The sequence below is a fragment of the Hyperoodon ampullatus genome (genome assembly GCF_949752795.1).
Source record: "Hyperoodon ampullatus genome assembly, chromosome: 1".
NCBI classification, from domain to species: domain Eukaryota; kingdom Metazoa; phylum Chordata; class Mammalia; order Artiodactyla; family Ziphiidae; genus Hyperoodon; species Hyperoodon ampullatus.
Window position 1 is genome coordinate 5006422 of NC_136914.1, and position 22160 is coordinate 5028581.

A 22160-nucleotide genomic window follows, 5' to 3' on the forward strand; every position below is an offset into this window, starting at 1 on the left:
GAGTGGAATTTGAGATTCTGTATTTCTAATAAGCTCCCAGGTAATGCTAATACAGCTGGTCTTGGTACAACACTTTGAGAAACAAGGAACTAAATGGCAAATTTCTTGAGATAAGGGCTTGTTAAGTACTAGTAACTGCAGAACCTTTCAACTTTGTAAATGGCTTAAAATGGGTGGGTTCATTTGTTTTGCTCTTACTCTTCCTTGAAAAAAAGCCCACTTTGTAATCTATTGCTGTAGTAACAAATTATCCCACACCTAGTGATTCAGGAAAATAAACATGTATTATCTCAGAAGTTTCTGTGGGTCAGGAAGCTAGGAACAGCTTCCCTTGACGTCTCATGAGACTGTAATCAAGACATTGATTGGGGCTGCAATCATCTAAAGGTTTGACTGGTGCTGGAAGATCTAAGATGGTTGGTAGGAGGCCTAGGTTCCTGGCCATGAGCACCTCTCTGTAGGGTCGCTTGAGTGTTATCACAACATGTCAGCTGGTTTCCTCCAGTGCAAGCTCCCAGAGAGAACATGGTGGAAACCAAATGTCCTTTATGATGTAGGCTTGGAAGTCATACACTCTCATTCCTGCAATAGCCTGTGTAACCTTACACAGGTTGGCCCTGTTTAATGTGGGAGAAGGCTATACAAGAATGATTACCAGAAGCTCATTGAGGTCACCTTGTAGGCTGGTAGCACAGGTTCAATCAAACAAGCTTTAGGACATAAACACATTTTCTCACTCAAAGATTCCTGATAAAAGATTTCACCCTTCTTAAATAGTGAATACAATGATATAATATGCCAGTATTTTAGCATGATTCCCAAACATTATATCCCTAAGTTAACAAAGATTACTGCTTTTCAAGAGGGGCTGGGGGAGAAGAGAAAGTATTTCCAAAGCTGTTACCTAATTTTAAAAACTGTTTTGTTCTTGCTCTTTGCATTAATTTGTTTGAAGAACTTTATCTCTGACCTTCATATAAGAATTAAGATGCAATTACCTTTCATAAGATAGTTGCTTAGTGAATATGGTATATATCAAGACCCAGCTGGCCAAAATTTGAAGATTTATTGGGGCAGAAAAAAATTAGTTTCAGCATTACAATTCTAATGCCAACAAAATTTGAGGGTTCTAGGTAGGCAGGTATTAATTTAGGTTGTTACTTCATGGTTTAAAGTTTATAGAGCCAAAACAAATTCTCCCCTTTCACGGGGTTGCAGAATGTGCAGAGTAAGATATTTCAACTGGCATGTCCTTTGCTGAGATGCCCCCTTTCTTTTCTAACCAAGAAACACTACCTGGGACTTCCCTGGTGCTCCAGCGGTTAAGACTCTGTGTTTCCACTGCAAGGGGCATGGGTTCGATCCCTGGCCGGGGAACTAAGATCCCACATGCCGCACTGTACGGGGCGGCCAAAAAAAGAAAAAACACTATCTGATTTGCTAAGCATTCATCCTTCCAGAGATGATCTATTTCTCCTTGGTGGTTGCCTGCTCTGTCTGCCAGGTCATGATCTTAGGGGCTTTACTAGGAGGGGCTGGCTCTACCGCTTTACCATCTGGAAGCCTGCCTTGACCATTGCGCCTGTTGGTTGTGAATTCTCTATACCCTTTCCTAACCCCTCTTAGTCTAACAATTATCTGAATAAAACCTGTTGTGCAGAGAACTTTAAAAATGGCTTCATTTCTATGCTACAGAGAATCCAAGAATTTCAATCCAAAATCTCTTCTCCATTTTTTTTTTTGCAGGATTAGAAAGGACTCCTTTCTGCTCTTAATATGTAATAATTGTAAATCATAAAGTATCTAGTGCACGTGAAAACTTTCTTGATGCTATCCAAGAGGGATCTTCTAAAAACCACTTGGGGCAGAAACAATCAACCAGGCTTGAAGGAAAGGTAATTAATTGTTCTTTGTTCTCTACACTTCTCTTCAGATTTCACAGATTAGCAATACAATTTTACAGTTTTACGGCTGCCTTTAGCCAAGTGGTAACTCCCTCCCCCAGACCCCTCACTCCCCCATCTCCACCTTGATTAAGAAATACCATAACAATTTTTATTTGGCATAATTTGTTTATAAGAGATTTATTTATTCCATACTTCCTTATGGAGCTTTACCTAAGAAACTTGCATTGAACATCCCCTGGTTTTGCTTCACGCTACTTTACTTCTCAAATGCATTGGCTAGTCTTCACTTTTGGCCAGAACCTTCTGCTTTTAGAGGCAGTTTTCCAGCTACTCCATTACTTATTACATAAAGGGTGCTTAAAAACGTTTTAGGCTGCACCGTGCTGAGACTTTCTGCTGTCTCATGTTTTCATTTCTGTTCACTGCGTGCCAAGCGTTTCTCCCAGAAGCAAAAGTGATGAAACAACTATTTTCAGTGAAAGGGCCCAGTGACTATGAACTTGAATTTTTGAAACTTAGCATTATTTTTTATTTCATAATCTTTAATGGTTATAAATTCTAGTGTTTTCTGTCGCACTTTAATGGGAAAGAGTATAAAGCCAGGAGGTTCAGAAAGAGACTCTCTACCCCTACCTACCCCTAATCTGCACCCAGACTGGAAAAAGATTCAGACGAACTCTTCTCTCATTTTTTGTTTCACCTTGGGAGCTTTGCTGTCCCTTACAGCCATGATTCTTGAAGCACTTTACAAATATAATGACTTTGCAAATGTATATGAGGGAATGATTAAAACTACATTTTCAGGTTCAGAAAATTGATTAAGTCTTTCAAAAATTTCAAGTTTAATTTTTTAATGAAAATATCAGATGAACGGAAGAAAAATTCAGATATGCATGCTTTAAATGTATATAGCACACAAATGCTTTTTTTCTATGAGAAAACTGTGGTTTAATAGTTCTACCGATAGTTCTGTTGGTCCATTTCACTTCCACAAAGTGTGTAGTCAAAGACTTCCACTTTTCATGTTAATTCTATGTATTCAAAATTATACTCAGTTATTTTGTCATTTACTAGTTCAGCTGCAATAACTGTTAAAATGAAAATAATAGAAGCATTAAATTTATGAAGTAAATTTCTTTTTAGAAATCTGAACTTTTTTCCCTTTAAATCTTCTTAAGAAGAAAATCTAGGCAGGTAGTAGTATCCCTACTTTCCAGATAAGGGAATGGAGACACAGCCAGTGATTTTCAACAGTTATTTAATTATTTGATATTTAATAATATCAAAAGTGGAAAACCATGGAAAATTACTATAGTACTCTCATTTTGTTTGTGTAAAATCAGATTTCTCAAACCCAATAAAAAATTTACTCTTTGAATGTAGACTTTTTTGATTCATTTAAAATTCAGAAAGAATTATTATATTTATCTTAAAATCAATCATGATTTTAGTGGTTTCCTCCTCTCCATAGCATCTTTCATGTTTATATAAATACTGAATATGGCAAACTGTGTTCCTGTCATTCTGTATATTAGCTAAAAATAATGATGGTCATGAGTACTTAAAGGATAATAAAGCTTTTATAATGATTGATAAGTAGTTATGACCTAGTTAAAGAAACAGATTATAGGCGAGGAAATAGGAAAGATTAAGCAGCAGAGATAGAAATTGACTCCAGGGTATGCTAACTCTAGAAGATGTTCTTATCAAGCTTTCAAAATTCATTAATCACAGAGAGGTCTCTTTAGGAATTTATAATTAAAAATTAATGATCTTTATACCTACAGTAGGTTTATAATGCAAATTAGCTGGTTATTTTAGGACAAATGTTTTATACCTCATACACATATTTGAAATATTCAAATGTTGAAACAATTTATCTTATATACAGGAATAATGATACTATGCAGACTTGGTCAGTCCCTTTTAGTAAATCTGTACTTATTTGGCTATGCATTTAGTTAAAAAAAAATAGCTTTTCCTTGATACTTCCAGAGTCCAATCTGAAATAACTGCTATTGATCATAATTTACTGTTCATACAAAAGATTTGTTATATATCCATGTGTGTCTGTGCACTTGTTTGTGTGTGTATATATGTATGTTTTATATATGCATATATATAATGTACATATAAAACATTTAAGGTGAAGAGGTACATGCATGTGATTACCTGATAGAGTATATCTTAATGTAACTGATATGTTCATTTTTAATAGCTTGGTAACAATATAAAATTACATTTCTTTCAGTATTACAATTAATTACTATTACTACAATAATACAGGAATACCTCAGAGGTATTTCCAGTTCAATTCCAGACCACTGCAATAAAGCGAATATCACAACAAAATGAGTCACACAAATTTTTTGGTTTCCCAGTGCATATAAAATTTATGTTTACACTATACTGTAGTCTATTAAGTGTGCAATAACATTATGTCTAAAAAAGGTACATATATTAATTTAAAATACTTTTAAAGAAATTTATCCACATTCAATATCAGAGAAATCTGTTATAATAATTGAAGAAAGCCTTAAAGAGTTACTAACAATTATTCGGAGCAAATGAATGATTTTAAAAGGTCTGTATTGGATCACAGACTAAATGGTCTTAGCCAGCTCTGAAATTACTTTTTCCTCTCTTAGTTATCATTCTATCTGATAGACCTAAACAATCTTTACCCCAAGTTTTCTGTTTAAAAAAAATTTTTTTAACAACCTCAAACTGACAGAAAAAAATACAAGTTCAGTACAAAGCATTTTTTTCTGAATTGTTTGAGAACAAGTTGCCAACATGATGTCTCATCATCCCTAGATAATTTACTGTGTATTTTTTACAAATAAAAACATTCTCCTACACAGCACGATGCAGGCATCAAAGTCAGGAGGTTAACACTGGTAAATTGCTACCACCTAATCTTTGGAACCCATTCAAATTTTTCAGATGCCCTAATAATGTCCTTTTAAGCAAAATGATCCAGTTCAGAACCACACCATGTGCTTCTCTATGTTGTCTCTTTAGTCTCCTTTGCCTAGAACAGATCCTTAGTCTTTCCTAGGCCTCCATGACCTTGACACTTTTGAAGATTACCAGCCAGTTTTTTGGGCCGCGCCACGTGGCATGTGGGATCTTAGTTCCCCTACCAGAGATCGAACCCGTGCCCCCTGCATTCGGAGCGCACAGTCTTAACCACTGGACCGCCAGGGATGTCCCCCAGCCAGTTATTTTGAAGAGTCCTTCAGTTGGGTTTGTCTGATTCTTCCTCAGGCTTAGATTTAAGGTTATGCATCTTTGGCATGAACATCAGAGAAGTGATGCTGTGCTCTTATTGTATCATATGGGGGGTCAATTTCAATTTGTCTCATCACTGATGATGTTCCCTTTGATCACCTGATTTCAGTGGTACCTGCCAGGCTTAAGTTTACTCTTTTTTCCTTTGTAATTAATAACCATTTTGTCAAAAGGCACCTTGTAACTTATGTAAATATCTTATTATTCCTCAAACTTTCAATCTATTCATTTATTTTACCATTTTGGACTCATGGTGTCCTATTTTAGTCAATTACTATCATTATTTATTTTAATGCTTAAATTATCCCCAGTTTGGCCAATGCATTCAAGCTGACTTCTATGCCCTTTTGCTGTCCCCATAATTTTCTAGCACTTCCTTACCTTTGGTTACATGTTCTGGACTCATGTGGTGCTTTCTCTGCCCTAGCCCTGGAATCAGTCATTTTCCTTCCTTTTGATAAATAATGGTATTTAGGAGCCAAGACTGGATAATAGGTGTGCTCATCGCCACTGAGTTTCAGCTCCTCCTGGGCTTCTCAGTAGACAGAGCTAGGAAACGTATGTAGACACATACATGTATCTTGAAAACCATCTGTCACACCACAGCCCACTTCCCCCACACGGAAGTCCTCCTCACCCCACTGAGACCCCAGTGCCCTGTGTTGGGCCACCTCCTGCGTGGGTGCTTTCCTTATCCTACTCGGACTTGGATGCTACACGCTGGGTGGTCCTCCTGTGCAGACCCTCCTCACCCTGCTCAGGCTCTGATACTCCCCACAGGCCAGTCCTCCTATGTGTTGACTTTCTCACCCCATCTAGATTCCAACATACGATGCCTGGCTGCCACTGCTCCGTCCTTACCTAGATGCCTTCCTAGCCCTGCTTGGGGTCAAACACCCTGCTCTGGTCCACCATGACTACCCCCTTGGCCCCAACGAATGGCTTTAGGACTGAATTGTTTGGGAAGGGAAAGAGGAAGAGCTCATTTCTTTGTTCTTGAAGTCCTCTAGAATACAATCAACAGACCTCTAATGAGCTACTGTTCTTGGCTCACCCATTGTCTCTTCCCCCTGCCTCCAGTGTCATGCCCTGATTTTTACTCTGGTGAAATAGTCTCTTATACTCTCAGTATATGTGTTTTAGGGACTGACTTCACCCTTGCTCCAGGGACGGGCATGTGATTCAGTCCTGGCAAGTTGACCACATTCTCTTGGCCTTAGTGATTAGCATTACCTTTTACTCTGTTGCTTAGACCAAAAACAAGACAAAAACAAAAAACAAATCATGCACTCATCCATGACTTCTTTCTTTCTCTCATACCCCACATCTAATTCATAAGCAAATTACTTTCCTTCAAAATATACCCCAGATAGAATCATTTCTCTCTGCCACATACAGAAGTATCCTATTCTAAGCCATCTTCATCTCTCACCTGACCTGTCTATCCCACTATATTCTTCACACAGCAGCCAGAGTGAGTCTTTTAAGACTTTAAGACAGATTATGTCACTCTGTTCAGTAGGCATCATAGCTTCCCCTTACACTCAGAACAATATCTAATGTCCTTCCATTATGGCCATCAAGGGCCTACATCAGGACCTACATCACCTGAAGAAGTTACAAAACTACAGATGCCTGTGCTTACCCCCAAGTGAAGCTGATTTAATCAACCTGGGGTATATCCTGGACATTGGTTTCTTTTAAAAGGTCCCCAGTGATTCTAAGAGCTGAGAACCATCTGGCCCTGGCTATCAGTCAGGCTCCTATGTATCCCTCTAACCACCACTTGCTTTAGCCTCCTGGGCCCCTCTGCTGTTCCTGGAGCATGCCAAGCATGATCCCACCTCAGGGCCTTTGCATTGCTGGATACCATGACTTCTGACACGAACTGCCCAGAATTCAGTCAAACTTCACAGGTTAAGAGCATAGTCCTCCATAAAACTGCCCTCAATTCCATCAGCAGCAGCAAGCTCAGGGGCTCCCAGGCCAGCCACTCTTCTGATTAACTGGCTACTGGGGACACCCTACCTCCGTAGTTTTCATAATTCACTAGAATGAGTCATAGAACTCAGGAAAACACTATACGTATGGTGACAGTTTTATTACAGCAGAAAGAATACAAACTGGGTCCAGCCAAAAGAAGAGAGGGAGGGGCTTCCCTGGCGGCGCAGTGGTTGCGAGTCTGCCTGCCGATGCAGGGGACACGGGTTCGTGCCCCGGTCTGGGAAGATCCCACATGCCACGGAGCGGCTAGGCCTGTGAGCCATGGCCGCTGAGCCTGCGAGTCTGGAGCCTGTGCTCTGCAACAGGAGAGGCCACAACAGTGAGAGGCCTGCGTACCGCAAAAAAAAAAAAGGAAGAGAGGGCGAGGTCTGGGATGGTCTCAAATGCAAATCTTCTGTATCCTCTCCCCGCAGAGTCAGGATGCATCAACATGTAACAATATGCACAGAATACTGTTAACCAGGGATGCTTACTCAAGCTTCGTTATCTTGCATGTTTACTGAGATTTCACTATGTGGGTATGATTGATTGAATCATTAGCCATATGATTAAACTCAGTCTCCAGTCCCCCTCCCCTCTGTGGAGATCGGGCTGATATCACATGGCTCAATTCCCCAACCCTTGATTTTTGGTTTGGCCAGACCCCCTATGAGTCATCTTCTTAGCATAAACTAAGGGGCCCAACGTGAGTCACCTCATTAGTGTAAACTATCAGGGTTCACCATGAATGATAAAAATACTCCTATTACTCAGGAAGTTCCAAGGATTTAGAGGTTACTTCCCAGGAGCCATGGACAAAGGCTAGTCAAATTCTTTATTATAGAACCCTGGGTAAAGACATACCTGACCAGATCCACCCTGGACAGTTTGGTTACATGATCTAATAAAACTCTTATTTGCTCAAGCCAGGTTGAGTTGCATTTTCTGTCACTATCAACAGTCCTTTGTGACACACAAATCAACTGGTTTTCCTGACTCCTATGTCTTCCCTTTAGTTCATATTGGGTGTAATTATTGGTTGGATCAATCTTCTTAAACAACAGTTCTGATCTTGTCACCCCACTGTTGAAACACCTCCAGCAATGAGTTACTTGAAGTGCTTTTTCTTTCTCGACTAGTCCAAAATATTTAGTCTGATGTTCAAGGCTTACATCATCTGGCTCTGTTTCTTTGATCTCCCACAACTAGTCCTTAGATATACAACTTAACCAAAATGGACCACTTGCTTTTTCTTGAATGCTTTTTGCCTTTGCCCACTCTCTGCCTTTGTTAGATCATCCTGTTTGTTTGGAATGGCCAACCCCTCCCCCCTCCCTGCCAAATTGTACTCCTCTCCCTCTTCCATGAAGTCTTCTCTAATAATCCCAGCTGTAAGCAATTTCTTGCTATAAATTCTTCATCAGTAGCATGTTCTTTGTATTTCTCTAGTAATACCTCTCACATCTTTTTAAAATTTATTTATTCATTTATTTATTTATTTATTTATGGCTGCATTGGGTCTTCATTGCTGCGCATGGTCTTTTCTTTAGTTGCAGTGAATGGGTGCTTCTCTTGTTGCAGAGCACGGGCTCTAAGTGTGCAGGCTTCAGTAGTTGTTGTGCACAGGCTTAGTTGCTCCGTGACCGTGAAATCTTCCCAGACCAGGGCTCGAACCCATGTCCCCTGCATTGGCAGGCGGATTCTTAACCACTGCACCACCAGGGAAGTTCCTCACATCTTATTTTTAATATTTGTCCTTTATTGATATTTGTACACTTCCATTATATTAATTCAATCTATAGTTAATGAATTCTTACAATGTTCTAAGAATATAAATATGAATAATTACCTTATGCCCCAAAGCAGTCAGTTATCTAGCAAAAGAGGAAAATATATCTTTTATCAACTGATTTTTATCAACCAGCCATATCTCTCCAAATATTTTATCTCCCATATCCTGTCTATTCTCTCATTCTAGAATTCCTGTTAGATGTAAGTTGGACCTTCAAATTTTTTTCTCCATGCCTTTTCATATTTTCTATTTCTTTAACTGTCCTACAGTGAGGAGAATTTGTTCAAATGTATCTTCAAGTTTACTAATTCCTTCTTCAGCTGGCTCTAATCTGCTGCTTAACCCATTTGTCCGGTGGTAAATTTAAATGACCATTCGTTTCTAGATGTGTAACCAAGCAAAGATTCGTGTGCCTGCAGCTCAGAAAGCCAGACTTTGACAGTGGGAGTTTGCAACAAAGAAAGGATTTATTGCGGAGCGCCAGGCAAGTGAGTGGGAGACAGGCCTCAGATCCACTCCAACTTGGTCCTTGAGTTAGGGGGTATTTTTAAAGGGGAAGAACAAAGAAGCTGAGGTTAATCATCATCTTGTGACATATCTTAATCATAGTTTTGGGAGTCAGGATGTCTCTGGTTTACGATTTTTTTTGGCCAGGTGGTCTATGGCTCGAAGATCTGTTAGCTCATCTTGCCCTGGAGAAACAACCCGAGCTTGTACATTTAATGGTAACATCAACACTTTTAGAATATTAACAATATTATTGATAAGAACAATCTCAGTCATCTGATTCTGGTGGATTAGTGTTAAGTTAGCACAGGATTGAGGTCAGATGGGACAAAAAAGGCAATAAAGATTTGGATAGAGAGATAAATCATTAACTCTGTAAGGGAACTCGGTTTTAAAGGGACTTGGCTTCAGATGTTCGAATTTGTTCAAAATTTTTGGCTTTTCTTTTATAGTGAATTGTCATTTGTTTGTTTTTTCGATGCCTTTTAGATTTTCAAAATTTAAAACACATACTTAGGTTATGGTCTCTTTCAGATTGTTTTTCTATATACCAAATTTTGAGATTAAAAAATCTTCTGTTTATATCCCTGATTCTTTCTTTTGCATTCTGTGTGAATTTTTATTATGAGCTCCCCTGCAGTGAGGCTTATTTTTGTCCGTGCTCATTCCATGCTGCATGGGTAGCAGAGTTTAATATTAACATCCTCCTGGTGTACTGGAGCCAACACTCACCCAGGATAATTTCTAGGCTTGAGGTTTCCTGCAGGATCAGGTAAAGTAAATTCAGATTACACGTCAATGAAAGCAATAGGTTTGGAATTTTTATTTTTCACAGAAGTCGTGTTTTTTCCTACACAGAGTTAACTGTCATTTCTTGCTATGGTTGGCTGAGATTTTTGGTCTTCTTTGGCTGGGATTGTAGCTTTGGAGAGTCCTGGCCTTGTGTAGGCATCTCTGTTCCTTCTCCCCTTCAGGTGGGCCGCAGACGGCTTTTGTTCCTGATGGGCATTAAGACCCTGGTCTTACCAAATCAATGCCACTGTTTCCATCAGCTTCCCCAAGTTGCCACAGTCTCAATTCTTATATTTATCACTCTGGCTTTCAATTCCCTGTGTATATACTTGAGGACTCCATTTCTTTCAGATAAAAATTAACTGTAAAAACTTTTTGTTGTTGTTGTTATTTTTTATCCAGTGTTCCTAAGGGTTTATAGCTACTGGGATTCCTTGTTATCTTAGTCTACCACAGTGCTGGAACCACATCAAAAATAGATATGTATCCATCTACAAAATATCTACCCCACCAGACGACAATGTGATACATGCCATAACAGAAAAACAAAAGAAATCCTTTGGAAATTCTTAAAAGGTAGTAATCAATTGTGATTGCACAGTTTGAGAAAGTCTTAATTTGGTAACTGTCTTAGTCTGTTTTGGCTGCTTTATCAGAAAACCACAGACTGGGTAGCTTATAAACAACAGAAATGCATTGCTTATAGTTCTGGAGACTGGAAGTCTGAGATCAGGGTGCCAGCATGGTCAGCTGAGGCCTCTCTTCCAGGATGCAGACTTCTCGTTGTATCCTCACATGTCAGAAAGGGCTAGGGAGCTCTGTAGGGTCTCTTTTTTTTTTTTTTTTTTTTTTTTTTTTGCAGTACGCTGGCCTCTCACTGTTGTGGCCTCTCCCATTGCGGAGCACAGGCTCCGGACGCACAGGCCAAGCGGCCATGGCTCACGGGCCCAGCCGCTCCGCGGCAGGTGGGATCTTCCCGGACTGGGGCACGAACCCGCGTCCCCTGCATCGGCAGGCGGACTCTCAACCACTGCGCCACCAGGGAAGCCCTGTAGGGTCTCTTTTTAAGGGCATTAATCCTATTCATGAGGGCTCCACCCTCATGACCTAAGCACCTCCTAAAGGTCCCACCTCCTAATACTATCACATTGGGCATTAGGATTTCAACATATGAATTTGGAGGGAACATAAACATACAGACCATAGCAGTAACTAACAATTGAATTGGGCTTTGAAGAATGCACAGGATTTTGACATGAAGAGAGGGAGAGGTAAGGTCTTGTGGGGGAAGCGCAGGTAAGGAATGAGCAGTCATGAAAATGCATATTATTTTCATGCATTCAGTCCTATGTGGTTGGATCTCTGTGTGGCTTATTGGCTGTAGTCTTGGGGTACGTGCCTGGAATCATCCCAGCATCTCCATACAAGTCCTTGCACAGTGCTCTGTGTGCCATATACACTAAATATTTCCTGGATGAACAAATATACGTGAGAGAATGTTTCCAAAGTAAGGAGTAGAGGTTGAATATACAGAATAATATTCAACCTCACTCTATGTCAGTTTGCTCACCTACAAACAAGAGGTTCACCTACAAACAAGAGAGTAGCATGGTATGACTTAAAATTCCTTTTGGTTCCAGCATTCTATGATAATACTTTGTACAACTTAGTGCCAATCCTAATTAGTGCCAATTTAAGCAAGGAAACATCTGGATGACTTTTTGTTAGGGTTAAGTGGATTTGGTTGTCTATATGCTACAGGGAAAGAGAATGAAAATTAGTCTTCAAAAATGCCATTTAATGTGGAACAAAGGGGATCAGAGGTTGACCCACTGCAGGACTATATTCTTATAATCTACTCAGAGTTGCTGCTAACCTGGTCTAGATAGAGAGCCATTGCCTAGAAGTTCCCTTCTGAGATTCCAGTTTTCAAAAGTCTTCTCTGTATGCAACCTTAAGTTTCTAAAAATAAGCAAAATAGGAAGACTTCTCCTCGGAGGAAACATTTAGCAATAATAACCACAAAAGTTTGAAAGGGAAATTCATTGTCCAACGAAAGGAAGGAGAAAAAAAAATCTAGATTTCTTCTATTTTTAAAAATTTATTTTACTTCCTGAGCTTTGTAAAAGCTGCTTAGATAGACACAAAAGGGAAATGAGACAGCCAAGAATATTTCAGTTTGTATTTGAACAAAACAACCATCACTACCTCATTTAGGAATAATTTTTTTAAAAAGAATAAAAGAAAAAAGCCATTAAATTTTGTTTTTGTGACATCCACAATGCATTTATTCATTGATTCATTCTTTTATTTATCAAATTTTTCATTGAGCATCTAATATGTGTAGGATGTTATACTAGGCACTAGGTTGGAGATGTGACTTACTTTACTGGTAATTCCATAGTGATCATTCAACATGGTAAACTCAGTCTTTCCTTCTGTGTGTTGGGCATTGTGGACTTGCTAATTCAACTTTTATTTGATCATTCTTCTAGTATGTTTTTCTATACTGTAGAGTTTGGAATGCTGAAAATTTCATTTCCCGTGGTAGTTTCTTCCAATTTGGTGCACTTGCATGAGATTTGTGAGGCAGAAGTGGAGGCCATTTTCTTGACTTTTGCCTTATTCCATTGGCAAACAAGGTCATAAAATGTGAAGTTTTCTGCTAGTGGTGTTACCGTGTCCATTATCCAGGTCTCTATGTATTCACAGGTGTTGCTGTGGAGAGGAAGCCGGATGCCACGTTCAGCTTCTTCATTCCCACTTCCTCATTTCTCCACTACAGTTATGACCATATGTTCTTGAGCTCAATTGTTCAAATAGTAGCCTCAGAGGAATAGCTTCCCAGTGAGTTGGTTCCAAGGAGTGGTTCTACATTTCATTTTTAGAGACCAAGTTCTGCCAAGCATTTTATTAGCACCTAATTCCATGTGTTAAATCCTTTTCTGTTTAAAATGTGAAGAGTGGTTTCTGCTTCCTGCATTGAGTCACGCCCAACACACCCTCCAATGTTATTTAGGGATAATAGTAGGACTCTTGGAGATTCAGCATTTGGGGATGTTTTTGTTATAACGGATCCCTATATATTTAGTTTCTCATTTCTTACCAAATATTGCAGTGAGAATTAGAACATACAGAAGTAAGTCAGACAGAAAGAGACAAATATCATATGATATCACTTATATGTGGAATCTAAAAAAAATGAAACAAATGAACTTATTTTCAAAACAGAAACAGACTCACAGACTTAGAAAACAAACTTATGGTTACCAAAGGGAGAAGGTGGGGGAAAGGATAAATTGGTAGTCTGGGACTGACATACATATATATACATTGCTATATTTAAAATAGATAATCGGGACTTCCCTGGCGGTCCAGTGGTTAAGACTCAGCACTTCCAATGCAGGGGATGCAGGTTCGATCCCTGGTCGGGGAACTAAGATCCCCCATGCCGCATGGTGTGGCCAAAAAAATAAAAATAAAAAATAAAATAGATAACCAACAAGAACCTACTGTATAGCACAGGGAACTCTGCTCAATATTCTGTAATAACCTAAGTGGCAAGAGAATTTGGAAGAGAATAGCTATATGTATATATATAACTGAATCACTTTGCTGTACACCTGAAACTAATACAACATTGTAAATCAACTCGACTCTAATATAAAATAAAAATAATTTTAAAAAAAGAACATACATGTATAAGGTGGGTCACTGGAATTGGCAATGTGCTACTGAGGTTAAAAGCACCTGCTCCAAGTTAGATAACCTGAGGTTCCCCAAGAGAATATGAGCTTCTTGAGAACTGGTTCACCATGGATTCCCCAGGTTCTAAAACAGTGCCTGGCAAAAATCAGATCCTTATAATACATTTCCTTTGCATAGATTAGTTTGCTTCCTCTAACCCATACTAGCTGAATTACACGGCCCCACTGGGAAGGCAGATTACACAGCTGGGGGTACCGTACTTTGCCGGGGGCAGAACTTCTGTGGAGCCAGGCAGATTAGGCCTGGGTCCCAGGGCTGCCATAGGTCCTGCCATCATGGGTGTAATGGAGATGGTGTCCACGCCCGGCCCCCCCTCAAGGGGGTTCTGGAAGGGCTCTGGGAGTTTGGAGATGAGTGGCAGTGGCTGGGGCTCTTCATGGAGCAAGCAGGCAGAGCCGGGCAAACCTGGGGGTGTGCATATCCTGGGCCTAACATGCCCGTTTGCATTCACATACAGGGCATGAATCATCAGCTAGACAGTTCTTCTGCCAGCCCAGCCCAGGAAAAATACAACGTTTTCATTCTTTGGTGAGAGGAGTGTTTCTGTACCTGCTGATGATCACCTGACTGCCACTGGCCAGACACTAATATTATTCCAAAGACACAAGATATTTTTTCTTCAACGAACATAGCTTCCCAGCATGATGTAGAGTGAGGATTTGGAATATAATGAGTAAATGAATCCCATCCTAGCCACGTGGCTTGGGCAATATCAGACTTCTCTCAGCTTCAATTCCCTATGTGCTTAATGGGGAAAAGGATGGTCACCAGGTAGTTGTGAGGATTACGTTTCTGTATACAAAACACAGGTCCTCCCCTGACTTCTCCAACTTAAGAATGAACCCAGTAATCTGTGCTCTCCCCGCCCCACCAGACTCTTGAGTCACTCCCTAACCCTCATCTCATTGGTTCGTGCAGTGTGTCATTCATGTGAGATATTTGTGCATGATTCACTGAGCACCTACTATGGCAAGATATTGCAGTGGAGGCTAAGTGGCACCAAAGATGGGCGGAGCCAGCAAGGGGCTGACCCTTGGAACTCCAGCCCATGCCCCGATGTCCTTGGAGGAGATAATATTCCACCAGCCTCGTCACATCCCACCACCCACAGCAGACCATAGTATTTTGGTTTTTTCTACAGGTTTTTTGGGCAAAAGCTGTATTCCTTGAGAATCCACTTAAAAATCCTTTTTACAAATAAGGCCTCAAGGATAGTGGGTTCTTTCAAAGTAGTAATCAGTGGTGGCTCATTAACTCCTCCTGTTTATCTCATACTCTGTTACATCTTTTTCCTGGTGGCTTCAGGCTGTCCCAGGAAGAGGAAGTCTGCAGAACTGCCCTCCAGGGGCCCACAGAGTGAGATAGAGTTGCCTTTCCTATTTACTCCTAACACTTCTTAATTTTTAGCGCTATGGGTAAAATCTTCTTATTCTTTCCCCTGAAGAAGAAAAGGGTAATATTTTCCACTTTGTTTTGCAAAAATGTGTTGGTACGACTTAGCTTCTAATTACAGCTTCACCATCATGATATCATAATGGTTGCTTCAAAGACCATGAAATAATAGATTTTGAGGAGTATAACACATTTGACGTACAGGAGTACATCTGTAATTACTGTATACATTCTAATTACAATGCTTCTTACCTAGGTATTCTTGCTCAAGGGAAAAAAAAAAAAACCCTGCTTCTATTTTCAGTTAACCTATTTATACTCTGAGGCCTAAACCTGCCTAGTGAAACATGGACTCTGGCATCGATGTCCTTTCTAGTAGCCCTACAAAGGTGACTTGAGTGTGCAAACTGGCAACACAATGTGATCGCCTTAAATTATATAAAAAATTTTATGCATGATCTCAAATGTTAGAATCTTTTTTTTAAACTGAAGTATATTTGATTTACAACATTGTGTTAGATTATGGTGTACAGCAAAATGATTCAGTTATACATATATATATATATTCTTTTTCATTATAGCTTATGAAAGGTATTATGTATAGCTTATACAGGATATTGAATATAGTTCCCTGTGCTATAGAGTAAGTCTTTGTTGTTTATCTGTTTTATATATAGTGGATTGTATCTGCTAATCCCAACCTCCTAATTTATCCCCCCCATCCCCTTTGGTAACCACAAGTCTGTTCTCTGTGTCTGTGAGTCTGTTTCTGTTTTGTAAATAAGTTCATTTGTATCATATTTTAGATTCCACAAATAAGTGATAACATATGATATTTATCTTTCTCTGTCTGACTTACTCCACTTACTATGATAATCTCTAAGTCCATCCATGTTGCTGTAAATGGCAGTATTTCATCAAATGTTAGAATCTTAACCCTGTGATTCTCTAGCAAACAAATACCCCACCCATCTAAGGAAGTGGGCTAATTTTTACCTTTCTGCTTAGCTCACTTCTCTAGGGTGTGAGGGTGGAGAAAAAACTCATGGGAGTCAAAATAAGCTCCCGATAATGTTTCCATCTAATTAGAATTAATTTACTGATCTCATTGGCTAATTTTTCAAAAAATACACGGTAAAAATCATGTCATTTTTAAAATGGCTTCTGAATTCAATGTTTGCCTCATGAAAAGTATAGAACTTACTCAAAAAACTCCAGTCGAAACTGTCAACATCCTCACTCCGTAATGTTTCTGACACCTTGAGTACTATTTGAACATGTGGGGCTGACGAATTATAAGTAGAGATAAAATATTTAGAGTCCTTATTTGGTTTCATGTCTTGAAAAAACAGAAATGGTGGGAAGGACACGGAAGAAGGAGACAGAAGAATAGAAGGATAATCTTGGCTCTGCCATTTTCTAGTCTCTCAAGCAAACCACTTAAGCATCCTGAACTGCAGTGTCTTTATTTAACAAAATACAGATGATGTGTTTTCTCAGTGGTATGGTTTAGCGATTCTGAAAAAAAAATTGTGTATTCTTGGCATGAGCAAGTAGGTGAGTATATTGAGGATAAGGGGAGTCAGGTTTTTCACTGTAAGAAAAGGGGGGTACAAACAGGAAAAGGGAGAAACAAGAAGGAGCCCTGAAATGTTGGCTTAGTATTGGAGGTATCAGGATGAATTCATGTTAGGAGAGCAAGAGTGACAACGAGAGAGCAAAAGAGAGAGAGAGAGGAAAACAATCAGAAAAAGAAAAGGAGGAGGAGGAGGCGGAGGAGGAGAGGAAAGGGGGAGACGGGGGAGACGGGAGGGAGGGAGGAAGGAAGGAAGGAAGGAAGCGAGGTAAGGCGGATTCTAGGGTCGAGTGGGAGAAGAACAAGAGTCCAGGTGTGTCTGGAATAACTCCATGTGCCCCAGGAACCAGGCAAACGGAAGTCCCTGAGAATCTGCAATCATCTTGGAAAGGGATTGCACCATGTGGGTTGGGTGGCTTGAAATACTTATATCTGAATCTCAAAAGACCAGGTTCCAATCTGAACTAAATATAGGGAGGCCAAATTAAAGCATTCTAATGATATTATTTCCCTTAGATTTCCCAGATCTGATGGGACCAGGACCTTTGGATCTTCCTCTATGTTATCCCAATTATCATGAAGTATGATGTAAAGCAAAAGAAAAAGGGATTTGATTATACGACTTTCTATGTTGCAGATAATTCTCACTTGGAACCCAGTGGAGCTACCTTGATTCTTAATTTCCATTGCATCGACTTGCCAAACAATTTTAAGATTCAGTGATGGCTTCTCATGACTCTTAGAAGAACAGTCAGAGCCCTTACCATAGTATGTAAATCCCTGTACAATGTGGTTCCAGCCCTGGCACTCAGACCCAGCCCTATATGCCTTGGCCACTCCACACTGCACTGATGTGTCCTTAGGTTAAGCTTTGTCCTCCCGCAGGGCCTTTGCTTATGCTGTTCCCTCTGCTTGGGATGCTCTTCTCTACCCTCTTTGTTGAGCTAACTCCTATTCTTACTTGTAATATCAGCTTAAAGTTCGTTTCCTAAAAGATGCCCTCCCTGTCCTACTAGTCTAGGTTTCCTAGTCTTCTCCTTTTACATATTTAACAAAATTGACATTTAAATATTTGTTTTTATAATTATTTGTTTTATTTCTGACTCCACACAAGATTTATAAGCTTTATAAGATCAGGGATAAAACAGTGCCTTGCTAATGGTAGAGGCTCAATACTTGTGGAAGGAAAGAAAGTCAAGAGATAAATAATTCATTGTGTTTGTGCCATAATGTTACTTCTTCTGGAAAATGTTAACATTTCTAGGAAGGTTTGTTTGCTATATTATTTCACTTTTAAAATTATTATTCTATATTAAAATCATTACAAATGGAAATATTTAAAATTAGTATGTGGTACATATATACAATGGAATATCACTTGGCCATAAAAAAGAATGAAATAATGCCATTTGCAGCAACATGAATGGACTTAGAGATTATCATACTAAATGAAGTAAGTCAGAAAGGGAAAGACACATATGATATGATATCACTCATATGTGGAATTTAATTTTTTAAAATGATATAAATGAACTTATTTACAAAACAGAAACAGACTCACAGATTTCGAATTTAGGATTACCAAAGGGGAAATGTGGTGGGGAGGGATAAATTAGGAGCTTGGTATAAACATACACACACCACTATATATAAAATAGATAACCAACAGGGATGTACTGTGTAGCACAGGGAACTCTACTCAATATTCTGTAATAACTTATATGAGAAAAGAATCTGGAAAAGAATAAATATATGTATATGTATAACTGAATCACTTTGCTGTTCACCTGAAACTAACACAACATTGTAAATCAACTAGACTCCAATAAAATTTAAAAATAAATAAAATAAAATTAGTATTTCACCCATAATTTTAGTTTATCTGTTGCTTTCTTTACAATCATGAACTCTAGTTTTACAGGCACACAAAGTATTGTGCTGGTAAATGTTTAGCAACTGGCACTTTAAGTGTGGGTCTAACATGAACATTGATTAATATTTTCATTTACATTAATGCTTAAGACAAAAGAGTGATAATGTAAGATCTTCCCTCATTTGTCAGTGAGAAGAGCACATTTTTTGCTAAGTTTTCAAATACTGGCAAAATATTGCCTCAGTTTTTAATTCCACTTACAATGTAAGGACAACAGATTGGACACATTTCAAGTTTAATAACATTATTAACATGTTCTCTACCACTTTCTTAAGTCTAGACAATCAGCATAACAAAAATAACCAACCCTGATTTGTAGCATTTGCCAGTCTCCATGGTGTAAATGCTGCCATCCTGGCCAATTTCAAGCCATCCATGAGGTACCAGATAAGACATGTGCAGTAGTGGCCAGCACATAGTATTTCCACTATACAGATATCTGTTTAATTTTTCATAATGATCGTGTTTAACAACTGGCTTGCAAAATCCCTGAAAATGTAGCAGTTGGTTCTCAAAAACCTACAATATAAGTCAGCTCCAGCACATCACTGTGTATCCATCCACACATGTACATACACAGTGTGTGCATATAATTTTACTGTAGACACAATTTGTGTTCTACTTTTTCCATTTGGTTTTATTTCATTTTTCCATTATTAAATTTAGTAGTCTACTCATTGGTATACCAGAAATATATTTAAACATACCTCTTTTGTTAGGAGCTTAGTTGATCTGTGGTTTTAAATTATAATCTATATTAAATATATGTGTACATTTTAATTTTTTCCTCTGTAGAAATATGTACCTGAAAACACTTTGAGGAATGGGAGTATGGATAAAAATATTTTTATGACTTTTGCTCTTGTAATGATCTAGAAAGATCCACATTTTATTTAGTTTGTATTTCCACATACAGAAATGTTCCCACGGCCCCAAGGTTTAGAGGGAAATTTATAATCAGTAGCATTGTAGGACCACATTGACCATTGACATCAAACTTACCCTAAGTAATAATGGTTATACTGGTAAACAAGTGCTAATGTTTTTATTTGTTTTGGGGAAAGAGACGGTGCATTAATATTTTTGGGGGGTGTGGAGAAGGCCTTTCACACACTTGCAGCAATGGGGATCATGACCAGTTTCACTGCAGTCATTGTCACATGACCTACATTGGCTAAATGGCACCACCTATCCAATGTATAAATGTCTTCTCTTCCCTGAGATTGATCCTTCTGGGTTATGACTCTTCTCTAGTTCCTGTAAGAAACTAGCCCCAATCCTGCCCCACACCACAGACTTCACATAACAGGGCAACTTCAATATCCTCAGGCTGTTCTTGGCTTGGCTTTGAACCACTTGCCACCACCCTTCCCTCAGAATACACTCCGTCCTCGTGCCCCTGCTTGCCTTCTGACTGAATCGCACTTTTCCTCACTTTCAGCCTTTCCTGATGCCTGGAAATGTCTTGCTGGTTCAGATCATAGGGCATACGAGACCCAGTTTGGTTTCTCTTGTACTTACACCACGCTGGAGGAGCTTGCATAAAAACCACTTGTGACTGAAGCAGTTTTAGGGCTGTCCATTACAGAGTCTCTCTTCCTCTCCTGCTCTTTCTTACGGTGCAAACATGCATGTGTTCAGCTAACAAATATTTATCTCAGATGCAGCTGGGATAGTGTGAAAAGAAGATAGACAAGCTTGATGCTGTAATGGAGGTAACATTCCAATGTGGAGAAAAACAACTAACAAGCAAATGCATAAATACCCAAAACTTTTGGATAGGGTCATGACTATTAAAAAAAAAAAGAAAGAAAGAAAAAGAAAAAGCATGTAGAGCAAAAGAGGACCAGGTGGATGGGTGGAGCACAATATCAGATGAGTCGGTAAGGGGTCTCCGAGGCGGTGGCACTTGAATACCTGAATGGCTAACGGGGCCAACCAGATGACGCCTGGAGGGAATAATACTACAGATGGAGGAAACAGCAAATGCAAGAGATCTAAAACAAAAATGAGCCTGACGTGTTGAAGGAGGAGAAAGAGGCCCAGTGCGGCTAAAGTGTAGCTAGAGAGGGAGAGGGTAGTATGAACTGGGGTCATAGATGTAGGCAGAGTCCACACCACAAAGAGCCTTATAGGCCATTTGATTTGATTCTTAGTAAAAGTGGAAGCTATTTAAGGGTTTGGGGTTGGCTTATATTTTAAAGTGGGATGAGGGAGTTTGGAAGCAGGTAAGTCAGTTCTGTGGCTAGTTCTGCAGTCCAGGTGAGAAATGATGCTGGTTCAGAACTTGGCACTGTGGGAGCAGCTGTGGAGCTGGAGGGAAGTGGACAGGCTTGGAATATGTTTAGAAGTGGCGCTAACAACCCTCTACTTATGAACTGAATGTATGGGTGCAAAAGAAGGCATGGAATCAAGGAATAGCAGTATTTGGGTTTGAGCAACTCTGTGTAGATGGTTATTCATTTACACAGTGGGGGAAGTCTGAGTAGCAGTCGTTTTTTTTGTTGTTTGTTTGTTTGTTGATTTAGAAATCAGGAGTGTCATGCTGGACATGCCGAATATGAGATGCAAAGTGTTGAAGTGGAGTAGACACAGATCAACATAAGTATGGAACTCAGAGGAGAGGTCAGGGCTGAGGATAGAATTTTAGGAGCCATCAGAATAGAGACGATCTTTAAAGCCGGGGATTGTATACACTGCCTTGGAGGGAGTGTGTCATCAGAGAAGAGGGCAGGGGAGAAGGAACCAGCAAAGAAGATTGAGAAGAAGTAGCCACTGAGGGCGTGGGGACACCGGGAGGATTTAGTGGGTGGTGGAGAGCAAGAGGAGAAAGTGGTAAATGGTGTCGCATGCTGTTTAGAAGTAAAAGAATGTCAAGTTGGGAACGTTTCATGAGTTGTGGCAATTTGGAAGTTGGGGACTTTGACAAGAAGAGTTTCAGGGGGGTGGAGGTGGGAGAATACTGATGGGAGGACAGTGAGAGGAGCATAAATATAAACTACTTTTATTTGGGGGGACAAATTTTGCTGTGGAGGTGTGGCAGAGATACTACTTGCCTTCTTCACACCTATCTTCCCCTTTTACTTTAGAAGCAAAGCCTCTTTACCTTGTCTTTGCTGCCTGGAACAAAGGCTTCATTTTCCAGCCTCCCTTGTAGTTGAAGACTGAAATGTGGTCCTAGGACTAGGTTCTTGACATAGTATTTCTAGGCAAACT